Consider the following 8,172-nt stretch of genomic DNA (forward strand, 5'->3'; position numbering starts at 1 on the left):
GTGCAGTCTGCTTCCACAGTGGCTGTATGTATGAGAATATCAATTTTTGTCTACAACTGCATGCAAGGCTGTGTGTCCCTCATATCTTCCTGAGTCAATTTAGGTCCTGCTTCCTGTGTGATCCACTATTCCTCTTTATCTAAAGCGAACATGGTATATCCTTAGAGTGGGAATACAATTCGCCTGCTTCAAGGAAGCTGATGTGTCTGTTTTTCCCAAGACACAAAACCATTCAAACAAACAGGTAATAGGGTGATAATATGTTGGGGAAATGTTACTGTCAAGGTGTTGACAAAATGTATTGAATCTCCCCCAAACAATGAAGAAATAGTTATTTTGGTCACTGATTATAGGCAACTATGATTGTTCACATATATGTCTTCATGAAGTAGCATCTTAAATCAAGTTAAATAGAAATTGCTCATAATTATTCTGATACACTATGGTTTTCCCAGTAGCTAGTATTACTACTTCCTGTTCTTACGTTTTGTTAATTTTGTCTTGGATAGGAACAAAGTTTGAGTGCTGCYCGTGTAGTACTCAATGCACTTAACAAATTGTTCACTGTACCTGTAGCTTTTACACTGGAGGTGAGGAGAATCATTAGGAAACACAAAAGACTAACATTTTCACCAGAACTCTTATTGTTACGTGTTATTACTTTTCTATTATTTCTCTATTTTCTCTCTACATTGCTGGGAAGGGCCCGTAAGAAAGCATTTCACTGTTCGTCTACACCTGTTGCTAACAAAGCATGTGACAAATAAAATTTGATTTGGATTTGATACTTGTTAAAAGTCATTCATCAATTTCATTTAATTTCTTTCAAGGACAGTTGCAGTGCGTGGGTAAAATCACTTGGGAAGCCAAACCAGAAAAAAAGGCATATTACAACATTACATGTTGTGATGACTGCGTTGTTTGCTCTATAACCTGTTAGTTCATATGCCTTACGACCGTTCATTTTTAGGCCAAAGCAGTGGCGACTTRAGCATGTCAATCTTGGTGGGGCAAAACAAAAAAAATAAAAATGATGCATGCCGTCAAAGCCACTACACAACATAACACTAAACAATACATGAATTGCACTATAACGGTGACAAACGGTGCCCACAATGTAGGGCCTACATTAAGCTGTCCCAAAAGTCCAAACACCTTACCACTTCTAAACCTGGCTATCAGCGGAGCCTTGTCTGGCAGCGAAACAGTTATTCAGCCTCATTTACCAATTTGTAAGTCGCTCTGGATAAGAGCGTCTGCTAAATGACTTAAATGTAAATGTAAAATTTACTGCATTTAAAAAAAACATAACTGATATGGCTGACTTGCTTAAACAGACGTGGTTTCTACTGACAATTGAGATGTACAAACTACGGCATTAGGGGACGACGAGCAGATAACAGGAAATCCATAATTTCGATGAAGACATTAATGAGCGTGATAGTTTAATTGACTACGTCCGTCCTATCAGACCTCAGGATAAGACCCAGATGCAGACAGTTTGAAGTAACAAACGTTAATTACAAAAACAGGGGGCAGGCAAAACGACAGGTCAAGMGCAGGCAGAGGTCAGTAATCCAGAGCAGAGTCTGAAAGGTAAAGAACGCCAGGCAGGCTCAGGGTCAGGGAAGGCAGAGATCAGTAATCCAGGGCAGTATCACAAGGTACAGAACGACATCCAGGCTTAGGGTCACGGTAGGAAGAATGGTAAAAACAGGGAAAACAGGGACTAGAGAGAAAACAGGAGTACGGGAAAAGCGCTGGTAGGCTTGACGAAACAAGAAGAACTGGCAACAGACAAACAGAGAACACAGGTATAATGGGATAATGGGCAGATGGGCGACACCTGGAGGGGGGTGGAGACAAGCACAAAGACAGGTGGAACAGATCAGGGTGTGACAATAACTAGTTGTTCAGCACTTTTGAAATGTACAGCGGCAGAATTCAGAACATGGGCCGTTCTTACAGTATTCTCCCTGTACACCAAATCATAACAGTAGGATAAATAAAGGGGGCATATAAGCAGACAATGAAAGCTCTTACAATATTTGATGATTACATTTCTCTAAAACAGGCTATAGGCTACATTTGCACCACCAAGTCAGAACAGTAGGCTGAATTATGAGGGGGAAATGGACCAAATTATTTGGGTGAGGCACATGGGCTACTAACAGTTTACTACACAACATACACTTAGTATTACTTTCTTGGCTACAGTATACATGTCTCCCTGGCACATTACATAATTTATGCAGCAGCATACAATACATTTTTGGACTCACCTTGTGCTGTGCTCACTTGTCGTGACGGTCTTTCGTGGGCAAATTTTGTCATCAAACTTCAAGTCTGGCATTCTCTGGATTTATGGTGCCTTCAAGACAACTGGGAACTCAGAAAAAACAAGGTTGAGTCATGATGACATCAGTGATCTTCAGGTCGGAGCTCTAGAACGAGGCCAGAGTTCACGACTTGAAATTCAGAGTTGGATGACCGTTCCAACTCAGACTGCTTTTTTTCAGAGTTCCCAGTTGTCTTGAACTCACTGAAGTCTGAGATTTCCAGTTGTTTTGAGTGCCTCAGAAGTCATGCTGGATTGACAGCATGGCCAATGTTGGATGTTTATCCTTTTAAGCGTGGAAAAGAGACCCTTACACCCAGACTTGGACCACACACCCAGTCCACCAAACAGCAGGCTAGTGATTGCTTTGCAATGCTTGCAGTTAGCCACTGATTCCTTCTAAACCAATCATTGTTGAATTTGCGATTTCCAACTTGTTGTATAAGGTTTGTCCAATTAGCACCTATACATTTTATCTATAATTTCTCTTCATATGACAAGAATTGAAAAGGATTTGCCAGTAGATTGTCGACTTGATTCATGATGATGACTGCTAGCTAAGATTTTTAAAGTATGATGTTGACGTGATCAGTCCAATTAAAGCTACTGTAGATTTAACTTGGATGGTGATACTGACGGCGTGACTGATTGATAGAAAGACAGACAGACAGGTACTGATACTAGATAGATAGCAGTTTAATCAACGGGTTTAATCAATCAATGGGTTTAATCAACTATTTCACTTTCCAGTAGACTGTACTACTGTATTGGCCGCTATGATGGACAATGGACTTTGATAAAGGCATCCGTCTGACTTTAGCAGGTATGTGGTTGGTCATCATTATTGTCACAAGCCGGCTCATAGCCTGTGACAYAAATGAGGAGACACAAACAGGTATAGGCCAATTAAAAATGTTCTTTATTCTAAACAAAACTATTAACTTTAAACAAAGAAAAAGGAATGAGGTGTGGAAGTATCATAATGTAAGGTGTATGTAAAGTGCATGGATGCGTGAATCTGTGTGTGTGAATATGACTGATTGAGAACTATGCGAAACTACAAAGGAACAAACTCAACAGGATCATACCTGGAGGAGCAGAGAGAGAGAGAGAAATTAGTGATGCAGCAGTTTAAATACCCTGAGCCCAGGTGACTCCAATCACTAACGACCCTCCTCTGCCTGCAGGAGGAACCGCCCCCTGCACTGCAGAGGAGGGGTCGTGACATTATATAGTCAAATATGTATTTGGCCCAGTCGAAGAAATGCACTAGCTTGTCTAGTGTACTCAATAGATACCTTTATAGTGGGGTCTCAGAAGCTTGAGTTACAAATTCAGACAGAGGTCAGGTCACTGGGTACACAGAGTATTCAGATATATAAAAATGGTATGTATGTACTGTATACTGACCAAAAATATAAACGCAACATGTAAAGTGTTGTCAGATGTTTCATGAGCTGAAATAAAAGATCCCAGAAATGTTCCATACACACAAAAAGCTTATTTCTCTCCATTTGTGTGCAGAAATTTGTTTACATCCCTTTACCAAGAGAATCCATCCACCTGACAGGTGTAGCATATCAAGTGCCTTGTGCTGGGGACAATAAAAGGCCACTATAAAATGTGCAGTTTTGTCACGTAACACAATGCAACAGATGGCTCAAGTTGACAGAGCGTGCAATTAGCATGCTAACTTCAGGAATGTCCACCAGAGCTGTTGCCAGATAATTTTATGTTAATTTCTCTACCATAAACCGCCTCCAATGTCGTTTTAGAGAATTTTGCAGTACGTCCAACTGGCCTCACAACCGCAGACCATGCGTAACCACGCCAGCCCAGGACCACCCCATCCGGCATCTTCATCTGCGGGATCGTCTGAGACCAGTCCTTAGGACATCTGATGAAACTGAGGAGTATTTCTGTCTGTAATAAAGCCCTTTTGTGGAGAAAAACGAATTCCGATTGGCTGGTTCTGGCTCCCCGGTGGGTAAGCCTTGCTCCCAAGTGGGTGGGCCTATGCCCTCCCAGGACCATCCATGGCTGCTCCACTGCCCAGTCATGTGAAATCCATAGATCAGGGCTTAATGAATTTATTTAATTTGACTGATTTCCTAATATGAACTGTAACTCAGTAAAATATTTTAAATTGTTGCATGATGCATTTATATTTATGTTCAGTATATATTCAGATGTCTGAATATGTGATTCCATATTACAATAACTTTTCAGGAACATTTTGGGGATGTTATTCATGATACTGAAAGGACCCTGTGCAGGTTACCAGTATAGAATTGGAATTGGCCTAATGGTCAAAAATAAAAAGTCGATGCTGTTAAAAAGATTTTGAGGAAACAAAGACCAAATGAGACAACACGGAGCGCCCCAAAAATCGAATTGACCTTGTGTATAACATATCAGACAAAGCCTAGTCTGCTTTCTCTATTCACCAGATGAGTTGGTTTGTTTGTTTTCCTGTTTACCAGTGGTTGCCTATCAGTGTACATACATAGGCATCATTTCTGTTTGAGGTTTCTGTTTCTGCTCAGCTCTCCTCCCACAGCAACCCTAGCCCTGGGCTGGTGTGTGGTAACCGCTGTGTGGTTTGTGTTTCAGACGCAGAGGTGGCGGAAATGGAGGTGGTGTCGTGTTGGACTCTCCTGGCCTGTGTTGCCCCAGTCTCAGTCTTGTTTGGCACCCTCTGTCTCTTTGGACTCTGTTTCCGGTCAGGTGAGCTTGCCGCAATTCCTTGGCTTGCCGCTCTATATTTATAGAGGAAAGTTTGCACTTATTTTTCATCAGCGCATCAACGTCTATGCAATATATACAGTCACGTCCATAATTATTGGCACCCTTGATAAAGATGAGTTAAAAACACTATAAAATAAATAATACTGAGCTATATTGCATGAAAACAAAGGGGGAAATTATATTATTTTATAATAATACAATAGCTCAGAGGAAGAGATTACAAAAATACATACATTCTTGAAAAGATAGGGGTCAAATTTATTGGCAACCCTGTTTTCAGTACTCCATCATCCTACCCRTGCAAGGATAACGCCACTGAGCCTTTTTCTAAAATATTTCATGAGATAACATGTGTGATTAACGGGGGCTGAGCTAGAGCGGTGTTTGTGTGTGAGACAATGGCGCATCCCGAAGGGGTCCGGGGCCGGGTCTCTTTACAAAAACGTCTGTAGAGTCCGAATGGTTAGAGCTACAAACTATTAAAACCATCTGTTACCTGCTATGATTTCCTTTATGACGCTCACAAGATACAAAAGAGTCATTAGAAGGAGGGGTTCTTCTACATGGAATCATAGGAAATCCAAGGCCATATTTCTATAATACTGTAATAAGCTCACGGTTTCGCGCCACAAACTCCAAACTACAGTTGTCACTGACTAGTTAAATATTTATTTCCCACTGAGCCAAAAATGTCTGTACTTTATTTATCAGGTTTTGCTTTTTGCTGACCATTTTTTTCTCAATATACTCTAAATGAATGTTATTTCAAATTGTTTTGGTAAAATCTACATTGTGAGGCTAAATATAAGGGCTGGACTGCAGATAAATGAAAGTCAGATAATGAAAATACGATGCATTGAGCTCAATTTCGAGTCTCATAGCAAACGGTCTGAATACTTATGTAAATAAGATTCAAGGTTTTTATTGAATATCTTTCCAAATGAAACTGTATACTGAGTGTAAAAACATATAGGAGCGTGTGAACATGTGGGCTGAGAGACATTTAACAGAAAAACACACAAAAAACATAAGTACTTATTTTACTTGGAGGCCTACATTCCAAATGGTGGGCGCGACAGCAACATGGAGCCAGGGAGGACGCAAATCCATACTTTAAGTCACAACAGTGCCTTTGTTCTCAAAAAAGGGTTGGCTTATTCTCAAAAATTACATTTAGAGTTTATTCTCGATAATATGCAACTTTATCTAGAAATGTCTCTTTATTCTATAATTACTTCAAGTTTAAAAGTACCTCTGCCCAAAAAATCAAATACCACCACCATCATCGTCTATTTTTCTCACTGTTGGCCCTAATACTCTTCGTGACTGTCTTTGAGCAAAAAAGATAATTTCCCCTTTTTTTTGGAGCATTCAATATAATTCAGTATTTGTATTATTTATTTTATAGGTCTTTTTGTTCATCTTTATCAAGGATTTTATATATATACTGGACTGTATATACAGTATATACACTCACCGGACAGTTTATAGGTACATACCCATCGAGTACCGGATCAGACTTCCCTTGCCTCCAGAACAGCCTGAATTATTCAGGGTAATCTAAAAAGTTGTTGGAAACATTCCACAGGGTTGTTGGTCCATCCTGGCGATGCCATCACGCATTTGCTGCAGTTTGGACGGCGGTACATTCCAGGCTGCGAACAGCCCATACCATCTCATCCCAAATATGTTTCTTCTTGTTTTTAGCTGATAGGAGTGGAACCTGTGTGTCGTCTGCTGTAATAGCCCATCTGTGACAAGGATCGATGAGCTGTGAATTGTCGAGATGCCGTTCTGCACACCACTGTTGTACTGGTGTTGTGTGCTTTTGTGGCCCACCGTTACGCTTACATGATCTTACCATTCTCCTACAACCTCTCTCATCAAAGAGCTGTTTTCGCTTACAGGACTGTCGCTGACTGGATGTTTTTGTTGTACAGCACCATTCTCGGTAAACCCTAGACACGTAATGCGGTGAAAAGCGCCAGGAGGTGGTGTACTAATTAAACTGTCCAGTCGATACATACACTGAGTGTACAAAAACATTATGAATACCTGCTGTTTCCATGACATCAGACTGACCTGGTTAATCCAGCTGAAAGCTACCCCTTATTGATGTCACTTGTTAAATCCACTTCAGTGTGTGATGAAGGGGGAGACAGGTTAAAAAAGGCATGTTTAAGCAGTAGAAAGAGGAGGAAGGGAACGCTACTAAGGTACAACTATAGTACATTTGGTAGACAGAAGGTGCTCTTTGTAAAAGGGGTAAATTGGTCATCAAAAAGAAAGGAGGACCAAGCACTATTACATAATAATTAATTAAAATGCCTTTATTTAGTGCATGTCAATAGAAACAAAGTTTTTTTTTTAAACGACGCGTTTCGGCCCATGGCCTTCGTCAGGGGTAAAAAAAAGAGAATACAATGTCTCTTTTGAAAGGCTTTTCCAATTAGCCCTAATTAGAAGAGGGAGTGGTTACCAAATTGAACACACCTAGTAAGCACTAATATACACATTAAAAGGTGAAATACTGTAGCACTATGTGATCATAAATATGACTGGGGAGAATGGTCGTAGAATAGAAAAGCAACATATTCCATGGTACACTAGAAACACAGCAAATATGAACAACAGTCTAAAGATAGCTGATGGGCAAGTTGAGCCAAGAATGTTCCCTAGATGACAGCAAATGGAGCCCTGATCACGACCTCCTACAGAAAGGGTTGACAAATCCACCATATCTTCATTTATACCAGGGATATTAGTGGCCTGTATTTGTAATCCAAAAACGTTCCCTTTTGGGGTTTAAACTGGTTTTCGACGGGTTTTCCCATTTTCTAATCCGAGGCTGGATGATACAATACCCATAGCTTGTAGGAGCCAGGGTTGCAGTGTAAGGATGTGTAGTGCTTGCCATGGGGTAGTCTTCAGTTGCCTACCGTATGGCGTACTTTTGTTCGCAGCGATCTTGAAGGCGTCTCTTTTGTCCGATCCAATGTAGAACACTTGCACTGTGGACATTACAATCTATAATGACATATGGTTTTGCAGTTATCATGAAATGGCTTGACGTAATAATCCATTTT

The sequence above is a fragment of the Salvelinus sp. IW2-2015 genome, linkage group LG31 (assembly GCF_002910315.2).
Source record: "Salvelinus sp. IW2-2015 linkage group LG31, ASM291031v2, whole genome shotgun sequence".
Classification (NCBI taxonomy): domain Eukaryota; kingdom Metazoa; phylum Chordata; class Actinopteri; order Salmoniformes; family Salmonidae; genus Salvelinus; species Salvelinus sp. IW2-2015.